A 17639-nucleotide genomic window follows, 5' to 3' on the forward strand; every position below is an offset into this window, starting at 1 on the left:
GAAGAGACATTTTACAAGCACCACTGAGGGGAGGTCCTTGAGGAACTGCAGGCTCACTCGTTCCCTACAATTCTCCAGCCCGAGAGGCCAAAATTGATACCACGTTTGCACCCCACTCCCGTCCAGAGCTAAGCATTATGAGAATCTGCACACCTCTGACCTGAGAAGCAATGTCTATGGATCTAAGGCGATTTTCTTATTTAGATGAGAAAAACGTAGTTTATAATTACCTGCTGCCGGTGGCAACGTCTGTCATTCACGCCTCAATCTAATGGAACAAACTTTTAGCAGCTTTGCTCTCCGTCATTGTTTCAACACTCACCAGGAGGATTAAAAATAATCTCTCTTCCTTTTAATTTTGTATCACCCCTCCTCCCCATATCCTCTGGGGATAGTATGAATTCTCAATCCTCTGTGGTTTGGGGAAGGGGTGGGCTGGAATCCCAGTCCAGGCAGGTTGTTAACCCCTTGTGGAGGTGGAAGGCTGAGAGTAAGGAAAGCCCTGGGGGGAAGGGGCCCCCTGCTGGCCGGGCTCTGAAAAGCACCAACTCCTCCCTGCATCAGCCCTGGTTGTCCACCCTATCACTGGCCACTGCAATGGTGAAACTGCTAAACAGAAGAAAGTGCCTTTCAGTTTCTTTTTCTCCAGCAATCAAGGCTCTCAAACACTCTCCTGGCTGCTTCGGGTTGCTCTATATCAAACTTTATTGGCCTGTGTCTCATGCTCACTCTCTGGTCTGTGATAGTGACTGTGAGCTAGTAAGTGTTTGTTAGATACACATATGCTGCAAAACCCTGCTCCTGTCCCCCTAGGACATTTTTTCCCTGGTCTTTCTGGAGGCATGTCAGGTAAATGGAGTCCCTCAGTGATGCAAAGGGTTAGCACACTTAGCTGCAAACCAAAATGTTAGTGGTTCAAGGCCACCCAGAGGTGCCTCAGCAGAAAGTCCTGGTGATCTACTTAAAACAAAACAAAACAAAACAAAACAAAACAAAAAACAGCCATTGAAAACACCATGGAGCAATTCTACTCTGACACACATGGGGTCACTATGAGTCAAAGACAACTTGATGGCAATAGGTTTGGCCAGGCAGAGAAGGGATTTGGTTGCAGGGAGACTGTTTTAGTCCCTCGCAAATCAGATTCAGATTATGTGGGTGGTTGCCAATTGAACCTACACCTGACAGTGCTGGTGGCTGTTTCCAGGCAAGTCAGGTAGGATGTCCCCTATAGCAGGCCTGAGTGGAGGTGGGAAAGGGAGTGGGATTCCAACCTTAGGTAAAGAAGAAAGCCTGCAGGTAATGGGAAGCCCAAACAACAAAAATGCATGGCAGAGGGCTTGTTCAAGCATTGAGTGAGTAAGGGGTGGGTCAGTAATTTAAGTAATACAGACCATGCTAAGGACTCAGGACCTTTGTCAAATGTCAGAAAGGCCAGGGAAGCTGAGTTCTGTCACTTTTCATGTCCATGGGAGGATGTAACCAAGAGTGTAGAAGCTCAGGTGGCATAGGGAGCTCTGGTAGTATAGTGCCTAAGGCATTTGCTAACCAGAAGGCTGGCAGTTCAAATTCACCAGCCACTCCTTGGAAGGAAGGTTGGGCAATCTACTTCTATAGTGATACTGCCTCAGAAACCCAAGAAGGGGTTGCTATGAGTTGTATTTGACTCAACGGCAGTGAGTTTTAACTGGAAGTGTTAAAGCTGGAAGAGGTTGATGTATATTCTTTGGGCCAGGTAGACAGGTACCAACAACCTGGGGAACGGGTTCAGTAGCTGGAGGGGATGTAGGGGAGGGAATAAAAGTAGCTAATGTAGGGAGCTCTGGTAGCGTAATGCCTAAGGCACTTGACTGCTGACCAGAAGGTTGGCAGTTCAAACCCACCAGCCACTCCTGGAAAGGAAGGTTGGGCAATCTACTGTCCTAGACATACTGTCTCAGAAACCCAAGGAGGTGTGGCTATGAGTCAGGTAAGACTCGAGGGCACATAACACCAACACCGTAGGTGAGATCTGGGCTGTTTTTAAGCAGAAAAGGTGGCTGGATATGCAGCATGTATGTGGAAGCTGGGAGCTCTGGTAGCGTAGTTCCTAAGGCATTTGACTGCTAACCAGAAGGCTGGTGGTTCAAACCCACCAGCCACTCCTCAGAAGGAAAACTGGGCAATCTACTTCCATAGAGGTACTGCTTCCGAGAGACCCAAGGAGAAGTGGCTATGAGTCGAATTGACTGGGCAGCAGTAAGTTTGGGTTTTTTTTTTTTTGGTTTATGTGGAAGGTTTCAGGGAGAGACTTCCCGCTCAAAAGCTCACAAAGAAACAAGTGGAAAAACTCTCCCTGCAAACTGCATTCCCCTAAAGCCAAATCCAACATTTAAAGGGTTCCTGCTGCTATGCACAGACTTCTGGGAAAGACCCAACAGTTGTGACAAGATAAATTACTGAGATACAACTTGCATTTTCCTTCCCCTGTGTTTCTTTCTCAACCGTCCACTGTCAGTGGCCAGGCCCTTTTGTTCTCTCTCACTGCTTTTAGGCCAACAGCAGAACTTTTAGGCAAAACTCCTTTCCCTCTTAGCTCTTGTTATCAAAGTCTAACCATGTAGGAGGGAAAAAAGGAGGGCACTTTTGCTCTGGTGACATAGTGCCTGAGGCATTTGACTGCTAACCCTGAAGGCTGGAAGTTCAAATCCACCAGGCACTCCTCAGAAAGAAGACTGCAATCTACTTCCCTAGAGATGCCTCCTTGGAAACCCAAGGAGAGGTAACTATGAGTCAGAATCCACTTGAAGGCAATGAGTTTGGTTTGGTTTTTTGACTAGAGAAGAACAATTATCCAAACATGGGGTGGAGTCAAAAAGCGTATGGATCCAAAATTTCAATCACAGTACCAAAGCATACAATGTATAAAGATGAACTTAAGAAATCTACAGAATCTACAGGAATAAAACAAAAAATCTTGACTGGGAGACAATAAACAGAACACAAGAAAATAGCAGCAACAATGAGTTGCCCAGCCAATATCTATTCCGTCTTCCTTACAGAGACCTGGTTTTTAGAAGATGGGTGAAATAGAGGATTGGCACTCAGCATTCGTTCCCTGTTCTCCACTGTGTGCTACAAAGACTGTAAGGCAAAATCCTAGATTTTCAAGACTCATTTGCATGAGGGTTCTATATGGAATTTGTTGTTGTTGTTGTTACGTGCCGTCGAGTCGGACCCGACTCATAGCAACCCCTTCTTGGGTTTCTGAGGCAGTATCACTATAGAAGTAGATTGCCCCATCTTCCTTCCGAGGAGTGGCTGGTGGGTTTGAACCACCAAGCTTGTGGTTAGCAGTCAAGAGCCTTAGGCACTACGCTACCAGAGCTATGGAATTTAGGCCTTCCCAATTGGATGAACCCACCAGCCACTCCTCAGAAGGAAGGTTGGGCAATCTACTTCATAGTGATACTGCCTCAGCAACACAAGGAGGGGTCGCTATGAGTTGGGGCCAACTCGACAGCACATAACAACAACAACAATAATTGGATGAAAGGCAGAGGTCATCTTTGTCCTGCTTCTGCTATTCTCTTTGGTAAGTACTGTCTGGATTCATTGGGCTTTTCCAAATCAGTCCCCAATACCCAGTTGTGGGTGTTGGGTATAAAGAGAGTACTTGCGAGTGAGGAAACAGGACACAGGGGTTCCAGGATTTTTTTTTTTTTTGCTAGTGCAGATCCAGCAGGCATGTTCATAGCTCTAGAGCTAAAGTTGCAGCTGCAGCAGCACTTCCCAAACCCCAAATCATAGCACGTGTCTAGTGTTGATGAACAGTGCCAGCTGCAACCTCCTGATTCTCCTCTTTACTGTTTGTAGCAGAGGTAGCAGCTCTTCTGGTGGTCCAAGTATGCTACGGTGAAGCATCTAATTCCCTGCATTAAATTCTTTTCTGTTGAAAATAGCTGGATTGATTCTTACATTTGCAATTGAACACTGACTGATTTTTTATTTGCTAAAGAAGTGGCTGTAGGCAATAAACTCTCAAGGATGAGAATCTAGGTGAGGTTATTCTTACCTGGTTGTATTTAGAGTGAGGATTTATTTGGTTACCATTTAAAATGGTACACTGCTAATACATGGTGTGCAATGGCAAAAAAAGAAAAAATAAAATAAATGACTTAAATTATCATCTACAGTCACCTGGAAGAAGTACATATGGAAGGCAATGTTTTGGAGGACCAACAGGTTGTAGCAATAGGCAAGGCTATTTCTGTCTGCACTGGGGGAGTTTAAAAAGCTCAGGGCTGTTCTGTACTCAATATCTATAGTAACAGACTTGAGTAAACTTTACTCAGGTACTAAATATATCAAGTGACACACTGAGTTACCTTTCTTTGTTCCATATCACCAGGCTTCTCCCCAGTGACCAGTGAGGCAGAAATTGCTATATGTTTACCATTTCTTTCTCTTCTTGGGTACACAAAACAGTATGGAGACTGTTTCCACACTCTCTTGCAATTGGTGTTGCTGTTAGGTGCCACTGAGTCCACTCCAACACATACAACAGAACGAAACACTGCCAGGTCCTGTGCCAGCCTCACAATCCTTTCTATACCTGAGCCCATCATTGCAGCCACTATCCATCTTGTTTTGGGTCTTCCTCTTTTTCGATGACCCTCTACTTTACCAAGCATTATGTCCTCCAGGGAATGGCCCCTTCTCACAACATGACCAAAGTACATCTGGACATTCTTGCTTTCAAAGAGCATTCCAGGTGCACTTCTTCCCAGACAGATTTGTTGTTCTTCTGGAAGTCCATGGTACTTTCAGCATTCTTCACTAACACCACAACTCAAAAGTATCAACTCTTCTTTGGTCTTCCTTATTCATTGTCCAGCTTTCACATGCATATGAGGTGATTGAAAATACCATGGCTTGGGTTAGGTGCACCTTAGTCTTCAAAGGGACACGTTTGCTCTTCAGCACTTTAAAGAGGTCTTTTGCAGCAGATTTGCCCAGTGCAATACAAGATCTGATTTCTTGCCTGCTGCTTCCATGGGTGTTGATTGTGGAACCAAGTAATATGAAATCTTTGGCAACTTCAATCTTTTCTCCATTTACTGTGATGCTCCTTATTGGTTCAGTTGTGAGGATTTTTGTTGAGGTGTAATCTATACTGCAGACTGTATTCTTCAATCTTCATCAGTAGGTGCTTCAAGTCATCTTCACCTTCAGCAAGCAAAATTGTGCTGTCTTGCATATCACAGGTTGTTAATGAGTCTTGCTCCAATTCTGATGCCATACTCTCTGCCATATAATCCAGTTTCTCAGATTATTTGCTCAGCATAGAGATTGAATATGTATGGTGAAAGGATACAACCCTGACACACACCCCTCCTGATTTTAAACCACATGGTATCCCCTTGTCCTGTTCAACAACAGCCTCTTGGTCTATGTACAGATTCCTAATGAGCACAATTAAATGTCCTGGAATTCCCAGTCTTCTTAATGTTATCCAGTCAAATGTTTTTCGCAGTCAATAAAACACAAGTAAACATCTTTCTGGTATTTTTTGCTTTCAGCCAAGGTCCATCTGACATCAGAAATGATGTCCCTTGTCCCACATCCTCTTCTATATCCAGCTTGCCTTTCTGCAAGTTCCCTGTCAATATACTGCTGCAACCATTTTTGAATTATCTTCTGCAAAATTTACTTGAGTGTGATATTAATGATATTGTTCAATAATCCCCACATTCTGTTGGATCACTTTTCTTTGGAATGGTTACAAATATGGATCTCTTCCAGTCAGTTGGTTAGGTAGCTGTCTGTCTTCCAAATTTCTTGGCATAGATGAATAAGCACCTTCAGCATGGCATCTGTTTCTTGAAACATCTCAATGGGTATTCCATCAATTCCTGGAGCCTTGTTTTTGTTTTTATTTTATTTTATTTTTTTTTGCCAATTCCTTCAGTGCAGCTTAGACTTCTTCCTTCAATACCATTGATTCTTGATCATATGCCATCTCCTGAAATAGGTGATCATTGATCAATTCTTTTTTGTATAGGGACTCTGTGTATTCCTTCCATCTTCTTTTGATCTTTCTTGCATCATTCAATATTTTGCCCATAGAATCTTTCAGTATTGAGCTCAAGGCTTGAATTTTCTTTTCATTTCTTTCAGCTTGAGAAATGCTAAGCATGTTCTTCCCTTTTGGTTTTCTAACTCCAGGTCTTTTCATATTTCATTATAATTGACTTTGTCTTCTTGAGCTGTTCTTTGAAATCTGTCCAGCAATTTTATCTTGTCATTTCTTCCCTTTGCTTTAGCTACTCCATTCAAGAGCAAGTTTCAGAGTCTCTTCTGACATCTATTTTGGCCTTTTCTTCCTTTCCCGTCTTTTTAATGACTTTTCACATTCTTCATGTATGATGTTTTTGATGTCATCCCTCAGTTTGTCTGGTTTTTGTACATTGGTGTTCAATGTGTCAGATCTATTCTTCAGATGGTCTCTAAATTCAGATGGGATACAATCAAGGTCGTATTTTGGCTCTCATAGACTTGTTTTAATTGTTTTCAGCTTCAACTTGAACTTGCATATGAGCAATTGATGGTCTGTTCCACAGTCAGCTCCTGGCTTTGTCTTGGCTAAAGATATTGAGCTTTTCTACCACCTCTTTCTACAGATGTAGTCAATCTGATTTCTGTGTATTCCATCTGGTTAGGTGCACATATATAGCTGCCATTTATGTTGTTGAAAAAAGGTATCTGCAATGACTAAGTCATTGGTTTTGCAAAATTCTATCAAGCGATATTCAGTAGCATTTCTATCACTAAGGCCATATTTTCCAACTACCGGTGTTTCTTCATTTCTAATTTTCACATTTCAATCACCAGCAATAATTAATATATTTTGATTGCATGTTTGGTCAATTTCAGATTGTAGAAGTTGGTGAAAATCTTCAGTTTCCTCATCTTTGGCTTTAGTGGTTGGTATACATTGGAAAAACAGTAGTATTAACTGGTCTTCCTTGTAAGTATATTGATATCCTATTACTTACAGCATTGTGTTCCAGGATAGATCTTGAAACATTCCTTGTGATGATGAATGTCATGCCATTCCTCTTCAATTTGTCATTCCTGGCATAGTTGATCATATGATTGTCTGATTTGAAATGGGCAAAACAAGTCCACTTCAGCTCACTAACATCTACAATATTGATCCTTATGTAGTCCATTTCATTTTTGACAACTTCAAATTTTCTCAGATTCACCCTTTGTATATTCCACATTCTGATTATTAATGGATGTTTGCAGCTGTTTCTTCTCATTTTGAGTTGTGCTTCATCAGCAAATGGAGGTCCTGAAAGCTTTACTCCATCCATGTAATTAAGGTTGACTTTACTTTGAGGAGGCAGCTTTTCTCCAGTCAGATTTTGGGTCCCTTCAGACCTGAGGGGCTCATCTTTGGGCATTATATCAGATAAAGTTTCAGGGCTGTTCATAAACTTTTCCAGTAATATATCAGACAGTGTTTCACTGCTATTCATAATGTTTTCACTAGCCAGTTCTTTAAAAAGAACTATTGTTCTTTTAAACTAATGTTTCACTTCCTTTTTCTGAGTCTGTCTTAGTCTGGAAGCTCTGCTGAAACCTGTCTACCATAGGTGACCCTGCTGGTATTTGAAATACTGGTAGCATAACCTCCAGCCTCACAGCAGCATGCAAGCCACTACAGTACAATAAACAGACAGATGAGTGGTGGCTCTTGCAATTAGGTGAGGACATGTGACTGAGTCTTGGTAATGGAATATGGGTAGAAGTAGAGTATCATGCTTAGGGCTGCCCATAAAAACTTCCAAGGACTATCCCATGCTGTCTGTTCTCTATTCATCTGTCAAATGAAGAGGACTCTGAGGACCTGGAGGATGGTGGAGCCACAAGATATAAGAAGCCAGGGTCCTTGAATGACCAAGTGCAATAGACTCCCTGCCAATCCACACTGGATTATGACATGAACAAAAAAATAAGCTTTCATTGTGTGAAGCCACTGAGTCATGGGATTATTACAAAAATTACCTACCTTGACAAATATAATAAATAAAGAATCACATCAACATTTTAAATAAAAGCTTGAGCGATAATGTTTCTCTTTTCTAGTAAGAGAAAGAGGAGAAATAGTCTAGAGTATGATACACAATAAAAGTTGCTAACCATATGTGGGGGAGCTCTGGTGGTGTAGTGACTAAGCATTTGACTGCAAACCAGAAGGCTGGTGGTTCAAAGCCACCAGCCACTTCACGGAAGGAAGACTGGGCAATCTACTTCTGTAGAGATGTTGTTGTTGTTATTTGCCATCAAGTAGGACCTGACTCATAGCGACCCCTCTCTGGGTTTCTGAGGCAATATCACTACGGAAGTAGATTGCCCAAACTTCCTTCTGAGATACTGCTTCGGAAACCCAAGGAGGGGTCACTATGAGTCAGATCTGACCCGACAGCAGCAGTGAGAACCATATGTGGTAGTTAAGGTTATGTGTCAACTTGGCTGAGCCCTAGTTTTAAGTGGCTTGGCAGCTCGATGTAGTTATTGCCCATGATGAGACTGGTAATCAACTCCATGGTGGAATCTGCAGTGAGCAGCTGAGTAGCTGCCTTAGGGATGTGGTCTGCTTCCCATATATAAGAAGAAGATATGAGAAAGGTTCTGCAACTTTTTGGCATGCTTGGACCCTGCATATAGCTGAGTCTTCATTCAGCAGCCTGCCAAGCCCTGCCATCTTGGGACTTTTTCTGGACTTGAACTAATGCCCTCCTGTGGTGTTTGATAATCTCGGGACTGTGTTTTTTTTTACCTGTCAACCTTGGGTTTGCCAGCCTCAGCAGCCAGCACTGCCTGACTTAAGAAAAGCCTCCAGCTTCAGTGGACCAGGAATAAGAGGCAGAGCTGAAGCCCAAGGTCAAGAGGCTTTTACCCAGCCCCTAGAGTTTGGAACTTTGAAGTTTGGACTTCTAACCTCCTAAACTGTAACAGAATAAAACCCTGTTTGTTAACATCATACATTTGTGGTTTTCCTGTTAAGAGTGGCACTAGAGAACCAAAACACCACATTAAATAAAAATGTATAGAACTCCAAGTTTTATGGTCTTGAGGACTAGAACTATTCATTCGTTCATTCATCTTATGGAAAGAAAAATTAAGGTGTAAGTAAGGGAATCAGGGCTATTTATTATTGAACATTCTAATATCTGTTCATTTCCTTGGAGACTATTAAGAGAGATGAGATCAACTTGTTTCAAACGAGTAGGCCTTTAGCCAAATAGAGTTATGGAAAGAAGAGAGAGTAGTTACAGAGACCAAGACGAAAGCCACTTCCCCTCTACCTCCAACTTTCCATGAATCTCAAAAACTCTAAAGGATAAAAGCATCTTTGCAAGAGTAGAATATTACTCAAGTTAGCAATGATGATAAAAGGCTCAGTATGACCACCAGGGATGGAAATAGAACAAATTAAGAAAGAGTCATTTCACAGCTTTTGTCAAGTATTTTGAACGAAAGAAAATCTCTTGTCCCTGTGTATCTTTCCATCTTACCAGAAGCAAGGAGTCCCTGGGTGGCACAAATGGTTAAGCTGCTTACTACTAACCAAAAGGTTGGTTCAAAACCACTTATCGGTATCTTGGAAGACAGGCTTGGCCATCTATCTTGAAAATCCTATGAAGTAGTTCTACTCTGTACAGATGGGGTCATGAGTTGGAATCAACAACAACTAATAGCCACAAGTAAGAGAAATGGTATTTATTATAACTGGAATATCTGTAATAAAATGGAGTTCCTTTGATTTCTCAAAACACCTGCTGTGATTATGTTTTTCAATTATGTAAATAATAATGTGTTCATTATAGAAAAAATTTAAAAGATATGCAAAAAGAAAAGAAACTCAATAGTGATACCCAGGGATGACCACTGTTAACAGTGCAGTGTACAATACCCCAAGTTTTTCCCCAATGAACAGATTTGTGCAGGGGTCATCTGTATATGCTAGTTAACAACCCCCTTTTTACACTTAATACTGTAAAATACTTTCCTGATTTATTTTTTCCCCACATAGCAATTTACAGGTCCCTGTAAACATAATTTTATTCCTAATGGTTGTCAAAGTAATGTAATTATCAAGGTGGCTTCTAGGGACCAAGAACTCCTAAAGAAAAATTTAGGGCTTGTCCCCAGAATTCTTGGTTGCTAAATGTAGTTTCCAGGACTGCGATCCATCCTCATACCATTCCTTTCTCTGGCTCATGAAAAAAAAAATTAAGAAAGTACTTTAGACTGTCCCCATCGAACCTTATTTTTCACAGTTCCCTCATCCACACTCAGGATTCTGTCAGGGTGGTCTCACCATCTTCTGAACTCTCCATGTTCAACCCAACATGAGGATGATAAACTATGGCAGATCTGGAGGTTATCCACAAACAACCATTCTAAGATAACTTATATCATATTCATCTGCCCTCATGTGTTCAGGAGAGGTCAGCTCCTACCCATCCCCAGAGAGAGACACTTGGTTGAGCTGAGCCGATCACAGTGGGCTCTTTTCCTTTGTCAAGGGTTTGGTTTAGTCTTGGGCATATGAAGCATTCCTGCCAATGACATAAGAGAGGAAGTCTTTTCAGGTTCCAACGGAGGCTTCTGTAAATTTTCCACTTGTTAAAAAAGAGCATAATTCAAAGATTTTCCCTTTTCTGCTTTGAACATGACTGCTTGCATGTGACACCTGGAACTGTGCAGCCATCTTGGGTTCATGAGGCAACTAGCCTAAGAGGTTGAGCTTACATACCACGAATGACAGAAAAGAAAGACAAAAATCAGGTCATTCATAGTATCAATGTGCCATTGAATTAACCAGACTTAGAACTACTCATGTAGTCAAAGACATCATGTCTGGTAAAGCAGAAGGTCAGTGAAAATGAAAGAAACCTTCAACGAGGTGGATTGACACAATAGCTACAATAATGGATTCACACACCAATGATCATGAAGATGGCACAGGACTGGGCAATAACATTATGTTCTGTTGTACAAAAGGTTACCATGAGTTAGAACTGACTCGAAGACAACAATCACAAGAACTAATCTATGCCCAAATTTTTTATTGTGTAAGATAATGAATGCTCTTACTGTTTAAACTACTTTTGTTTTTTCTTTTGAAGCTGAAAGCATCCCACTGCAACATATGTGAGATGAGTAGTATTTCTGTTACAAAGCTTTATTCCTGCCTCCAGTTATATTTTTTCCCCAGGCCTCTCCTCTCTTCTTTGCCTACTCAGAGTCTCTACATCCTTAAAGGTAGTTTCAGTCAGAAAAAAGGGCATTTGAGCTTACAGACTAGAGTCTAAATCCTAGCTTTGCCACCAACTATGGGATGACCTTAAGCAACTGAGACTGTAAGCTTTGGCTTTTCCATTGATAACAGGGGAAGAGTCACAATGTTTATATTGTTGTTGTTGTTATGAGAACCAAATGAGGATGTTGAAAAGATTTTAGCACTATTTTCAGCATACAAAAAGCCCTAGACGAATGGTAGCTATAATTATTGCTAATATGCCCCACTTACCCTATGACCTCAGCCCCACTATTTCCTCTCTGATCTCCTTGGCACTTAAAGTCCATGCCAAGTGATCAGTCAGTAACACTTTTTCATGTGGCATTCAAGCCAGTTCTTGTCAAGGTCTCAGTGGTTAGAGTATAAAGTCCTTTGGGATAAGACTTCCTTCTCTACTCTATACCACCTTGCATGAACTGACCTGCATACCTGGTACACTGATGGACTCAGGGGAAGACAAGTCATCCTAGGCACTGTGTCAGAGACCACAATTAGGAAGGCATGAGCCCTGAGGGGGCAGCAATGAGCCAAGGAATGAGGTGGCTGAGAACACCTCTGAGGTCTGGGGAAATCAACTCTGTCCTTGGTTTCTCAGGGCTTGTTTCCTGATCAGCAAAATGTACAGACCAACAAACCCTAAGCTCTTACTGCCATAATATCCAGTCTTGCAAATATTATGTGTCAGATAGGAATTATTGTGCCATTGTTTGGTATTAATAATCTTCCCAAGTGAAATATCTTTAGGCTACTGTCCCATGCTGGGGACAACCATCTGCTATGGTGGCTTGCAAGGTTTTAGAATATGACCCATTTTTTTACATTGCAGCACATTACATACAAAAGTTTCATAAAATGATATTTTATCTTTATATGAAATACACTCTGATATTGCATATATATTTTTAAATGCTGGTTGCAATGCTCTATCCAGTTTTATAATCCACTAATTGATTGCTGGGAGCTCTGGTAGCATAGTGGCTAAGGCACTTGACTGCTAACCAGAAGGCTGGCGGTTCAAATCCACCAGCCACTCCTCAGAAGGAAGGTTGGGCAATCCTACTTCCGTAGTGATACTGCCTCGGAAACCCAAGGAGGGGTCGCTATGAGTCAGGTCCGACTTGAAGGCACATAACAACAACAACAACAATTGATTGCCACCTGCAGTGTGAAAATTACTGCTGGATTAAGTGAACCTCCGCCTCCTTGCTGGAAGTTTACAAAAGCATCCTTCTCATTCTGTTAGGAGAGTGCCAACATACAATTACTCAGGTTGTACATGGACAACTCCAGGACACAATAGTCTACCAGGGTTGTGCAGCATGTAACAGATGTAACAATGTGGGGCAGCTCTATAAATAGCAAATGACTTGGAATCTGACTAGATGTACTTAATCAGTAAATTAAATTAATACCAAGTTGTCATAATAAGACGAGTCGTGAAAAGCTCTTGAGCCTCATCTTCTGTACTTCTAAATGAAGCTGATTAAAGTGGCCCTATTTCTATCCCTGAGTTATTAAGAGAATGTAACAAAAGGCATTACAGTCAGCCCTCTAAATCTGCAGTTCGGCATCCATGGATTCAACCAAACGTGGATGGAAAATATTTGGGGAAAAAGGCAATTAAGTGGTCAAAGCAATCCCTCAAAGGTAAGAGGGCCCGTGAAGTGCTATTTACATAGCTTTTATATTGTATTAGGCATTATAAGTAATCTAGAGATGACTTAAAGTATATAGGAGGATGGGTATACATTATATGCAAGTAATATGCCATTTTATATAAGGGACTTGAGTATCTGCAGATTTTTTATCCGCAGATGTGCTGGAATCAATTCCCTGCAGATACTGAGGGACAACTGTGCTTCCTAGTCTAAACAAGATAATCATCATTATTGATTGGTGGTCCTTTTCCTGTTTGAACTTTCTATTGTTTTATAGAGAACTTGGCATATTTCTCACACTTCACCAAGGTAAAGGAACCCATTTCATATTGGGCATTTTCATTTCCCAATCATACATTTAGCAAATGTTTACTAGGTTCCAACTAGGTACTGGGCACATCCAACTGGTTATCTTGTATCCAATGGACAGAGTTGAAAGTTTCAATATGCAAAAGCAAACATGAGCCCAGACACCAGCTCCTGTCTTCAGAACAGCTATTAGTTTATACCTTCATTCCTGGAGATCTGGCTTTCATCATTTTTAAGACTGGTGAATAAATACTTGCTTGAAACATGAACATAAAATAACTGGCTCCAAATAGTGCAGTGCTGTGTTGCTATGTTTTACTCAAACTGTCATTAATCCAATTTGTTAAAAAAAAAAAAGTAACTTTGGTGCTGAAATGCTGGCCACATTTTGCTGAACAGACAGGCCTTTGTAACAACACAGAAGAAATGTCAAGAGGGAACATTCTCACGAAATGCAGCCAGCGGGAGTGGTCTCTCACCTGTCACCAGCAACCCAGGTGCCACATGGCGCTGGCTCTGAACCCTTGACTTCAAAGAGCGTGCCTCCACAGAACCTCTGTTCCTATGCTCGCTGATGAGCAGAGAGCCTTCTTTGAAAGCAGAGGACAAATACTCTGCATCTCATAAAGCAACATCAAGCAAAACGTTGCTGCATATGAATTTAATTTCTTCTTGAAAAAAATGAAAACAGCACCAAAAACCTGGTCTAAGGAGGATATTTACAACAAAGCCAAGTTGTAAATTCTGGGAGTTTGAGGTTCACACATGTCGTTTATTACTAACTGCTTGCTACTTCCATCATCTCAATTTGTGTGGGCTGTCATGTAAAATGGACAACATTGCATACCTCTAAGCTACTGCGAGGAAAATGTCAGTTAAAATAAATGAAACTTATTTTCTACTAATTCCCAGCACCACAGGACCTTTTCCTTGCTCCTTCCCAGCCCTCTCTGCTGGACCGGCCCTAGGGGAGAAGAAGTAGGCTGGGTTTGGTTTTGAGGGTCCCTTGCAGGCAGCTGTGGCAGTCCTGTAGCCTGCAGAGTGACTCTGTGGTAGGCCTTGCTGCCTCAGAACTCAGAGGAAACTAACCTGTGTGGGGCCCTCCCGCTCCTGTGTGTGACTGCTGATAACAGCTCACAGATTCTCCTGCCCAGGAAACCTTCCTTTACAGTTCAGCGGCCTAAAGTCACTACTCAAAGGAGGCATGGGTATCATCGGTGGCTCCAAAATCATGTCAGACCCACAGAGGGAAGTTTGCCTAAAAGGTCCTTTGGAAAACTGTCTTGATTTGGGTGGTTTATAGGGGAGGGTCAGGAACCATGGTGGGGGAGGGGTAAATGCTACAGGGAAGGGAAGGGAAGGCAACCAGTCAGGGGTGTGGTCAACCTGGCAGCCACTGCAGCACCTGTGGAAACCAGCGTAGAGCACATTTCAAGACACTCCCAACCAAGGGATATTTATGAACCCCTCCCCCAGGGCTGCTCCCAAAAGGAATTTATTCCCTTTTGGTTTGATAAGTTGGAGAAAGCTGTCAAGAGAGGCAGCTGGAAGCCATGTGGCTGCTGGAAGCCAGTAGAAGCACATTGAAATCCCAGGGCAATGGATCTGATGATATCTGCTACGGTACCCCATTCTGTATTCCGTTTCATACATGCTAGCACTCAGCAAGTGGCCAAGTTCATCCCTGCACCTGGGCTGGGGAGTCACTGAGGCCTCAGTGAGTGATTCCACAAGTGCGGGGTTATAGCTCTCTTTGTTCACAGAAGTAAAAGACAAGGGAGAAAAGGCCAGAAACGCAACCCCAAGGCAGGGCAGTTCAGAGCCAGGTAGAGATGACAAGATGGAGTGGACAAGCCAAAGCAAAGTGGGCCTAAGGATAAAGCCAAACAGGTGGGAAGAACATGATGGAGGAGAAGGACTTGGGAAGCTCCTAACCTAAAGGGGGGAGGGAGGATGCATGGGAGACTCTTATTCTCTAGTCCTGGGTGCAAGCACCATGTAAGCACTTCCACTGGGGGTCTCTGAATACCCTGGAGGGGCTTCTCCAGGGTTTCTTGACTAACTGGCTTCGTGACTAGGATGCACAGGGAAATAATCATTGAAACATGAGTAAAGACCAGACAGAAAGAGAAGCAAGAGGATGTATATGCTGCCTTTGGAATGATATGTATGGGACAGGGCTGTGTGCAAGGATTTGCACTCGTTGCATTGGAGTCAACACCAACTAATGTGTGACTCTATGTGTGTCAGAGTAGAACTATGCTCCATAGGGATTTCAGTGGCTAATTGTTCAGAAGTAGATTGCCAACCCTTTCTTCCAAGGTTACTTTGGGTGGAATCTAACCTCTAATCTTTCTATCAATTGCTAAGCATGTTAAATGTTTGCCTCTCATAAAGCAACATCAAACTGCAAGGACTACTACATACGTTGTTGTGTGCCATCGAGTCGGCTCTGACTCATAGCGACTCCTCCTTGGGTTTCTGAGGCAGCATCACTACAGAAGTAGGATTGCCCAACCTTCCTTCTGAGAAATGGCTGGTGGGTTTGAACTGCCAGCCTTCTGGTTAGCAGTCAAGTGCCTTAGGCACTATGCTACCAGAGCTCCTGACCTACATATACTAAATGTTTCTTCAACACATAGAGACCAGAAAGCTGACTTATTGTTTGCAGGACGTGTTGGGGAGACATTCTTCCAGATGGGGATGATGGGCACCTGTCATGTCTGCCTTAGGACCGACGTTCATGCAGGTGAGAGAACGAGCCTGTGGTCACTGCACAGAATACTTCTATCCCTAGCAGTCCTATGAGGATATGACATGTAAAATGAGCCTCATTTGAACCTTCTTCTCCTCAAGTGAGAACGACCCAGAGAAACTGACCCCACCCTGCACTCCTCCTTTCTACCTCCAGACCCTGGGACTCACACAGCATTGGACAGAGAGTCAGTGAGCAGAAAGAGCCCGCAGTACCAAGGCACTCTGTACATCTAGAGTCCACAGAGGTTTAAAAGGTGACTTTGTTTTATTCCATACACGTCTCTCTCCTTCAGAATACAGGGACTCAGAAAGGACGCTCGCCTTTTACATAAGGAACATTATTAACTCCTGCAACTTTTTGTCCCCATCTTAGAGGAAACAGCTTACTGATGGATATTTCATTCCATCCTTGGAGAAGCACAGAACTAAAACAGAAAAGGAAAAGGAGAAAGAGGTGCAGGGAAATGTGTAGTGTCACTCCTCTGGCCAGCATGTCCTTGGGACCAAGATCTCAGGAAAGGCCTTTGGCCAGCCAGGTTGTGTTTGCCCAAAGCACTCCTTGGCAGTTGGTATGTAGCCAGCACCCCCTTTGTTGTCTGCTGAGCACCACACTAAATGCACACATTCTGGCCACAGAAAATAAGAGAAAGGCCTAGATCCTAACATCCCATCATGACTGCCCAGCCCCTCGCCCATGCCTGTTGCAGGGTGCAGTGCAAGTGTGCAGCAAGCTCACAGTGCAAGGCCCAGCATTCCCTCTTTGACTCAGTAGCTACTGGCTGAGGACCATCATGGCCCATAGGGCTGAGTCACAATGAGGAGGGATTTCTTTGTGGGAGGGAAAGTGAGGCAGTCCAGGTGGTTCTGAAGAAGTAGAGTTCTTTTCAACACAGGCATCCTATAGGTCCCCTTCCAAAGTCTATCAAATCCACACCATGGCGGTTTGACAACAAGGCTTATCCTAGACAGAACATGCAGTAAAATATAGAGTGGACCACTTTCCAAGTGTGTGTGTGTGTGTGTGTGTGTGTGTGTGTGTGTGTGGAGTGGGGGAGAGCAAGTTTGGCCACTTGTGACTGGACAGCAGCTCCAGATAGAAAGATCCCTATGAGAAAATCAGATCATAGTAGCTGTTCCTTTGAGATTACCAAGGTACCACTGATGAAGGCAGCAGAATTGTCTTCTTCACATTGCTTTAAAGACCAAGTGTGTTTGCACATACAGTACTGTGTTGTCAGTGAAGGCAAACATGGGTATATGGGTGGATAGATGGGTGGACAAGCTGAACTATTAGGTGTTTATGAAATAGGGAGTGTATCCAAGAACATGTATAGGGTTGGCAGACAATGGGCCTATAAGTTTATGTGAGTGATCAGAAATCCCAGGTGTATAGTAGAGCTGACAAGGGGCAAGGTTGTGATTACTGCTTGGTCACAGCCAACTACCAAGAGGGACCGAGTAGTTGAACCCGTGGGCTTGGGATCATAGTCGCAGGGGACATCAAGCTCAATTGGCATAACATACTATACAAAACATTGTTCCACCTCCTACTTTGG

Source organism: Orycteropus afer, unplaced genomic scaffold, assembly GCF_000298275.1.
Source record: "Orycteropus afer afer isolate SDZICR_OR568_19922 unplaced genomic scaffold, OryAfe1.0 scaffold00396, whole genome shotgun sequence".
Taxonomy (NCBI): domain Eukaryota; kingdom Metazoa; phylum Chordata; class Mammalia; order Tubulidentata; family Orycteropodidae; genus Orycteropus; species Orycteropus afer.